At 38.0% G+C, this 713-nt stretch overlaps 1 protein-coding gene across 17 annotated transcripts in view; it reads left to right on the forward strand.

Moving 5' to 3' along the window:
• Window positions 1–713, forward strand: part of camk2d2 (calcium/calmodulin-dependent protein kinase (CaM kinase) II delta 2) — a 37559-nt gene that overhangs the window by 23294 nt on the left and 13552 nt on the right. The window lies entirely within an intron of this gene.

Genomic DNA, 713 nt, shown 5'->3' on the forward strand with positions numbered 1-713 from the left:
AAACACACAAGTAAACACACAAACAAACAGGCAAAAAACAGACAATGAGCAGAAGGTATGGGTGAATGCAAAGTTACGTCAAATAAAGGTATTGTAACTTGACCGGAGCTTTGAAATTGGCCACAATTCTTGTGTGCAGTATAAGATTCAAACCTACCAAACAGCAGAGACTTAAGGGTTGGCACCTATATTGTTACATTAGAATCTTGTTTCGTCAATATTCCGGGTTTAATACCCCTCCTGCCAATGTCAAGAATAAGGATCCACCTCTAATTCTACCCCTGATGTTTCAGCGAGCATAGCGTCTTTATGTGTGTGTGTGATTGTGTAGTACTCTGAGTGCAGCGCCATGGTGACAGTAATAGGAGCAATCAAAAGGAAGAACCTCAGGAATGATAAACATTTGCATAATTATGTGAAAATGATGTTGAGATTTAAAAGATGTTCCAAGGTCGTGAATATTCTAATGATAGTCTGTACTCTCATAACCTCCCAATGGAATTTTTATGTGGAGGGAAAAGGGGAGATATAGCAAGAGAGCTCTATTAAATCTGTTCAATTGTGAAAATGTAACTGTTGGTTTATGAGATTTCCATTGGTGGCAGTATCTTAGTCTGTAGATTAGATTAGATTAGATAAAATTCAACTTTATTGCCATTACACAGGTACAGGTACAAGGCAACGAAATGCAGTTTAGGTCTAACCAGAAGTGC

The sequence above is a fragment of the Etheostoma spectabile genome, chromosome 2 (genome assembly GCF_008692095.1).
Source record: "Etheostoma spectabile isolate EspeVRDwgs_2016 chromosome 2, UIUC_Espe_1.0, whole genome shotgun sequence".
Lineage (NCBI taxonomy): Eukaryota > Metazoa > Chordata > Actinopteri > Perciformes > Percidae > Etheostoma > Etheostoma spectabile.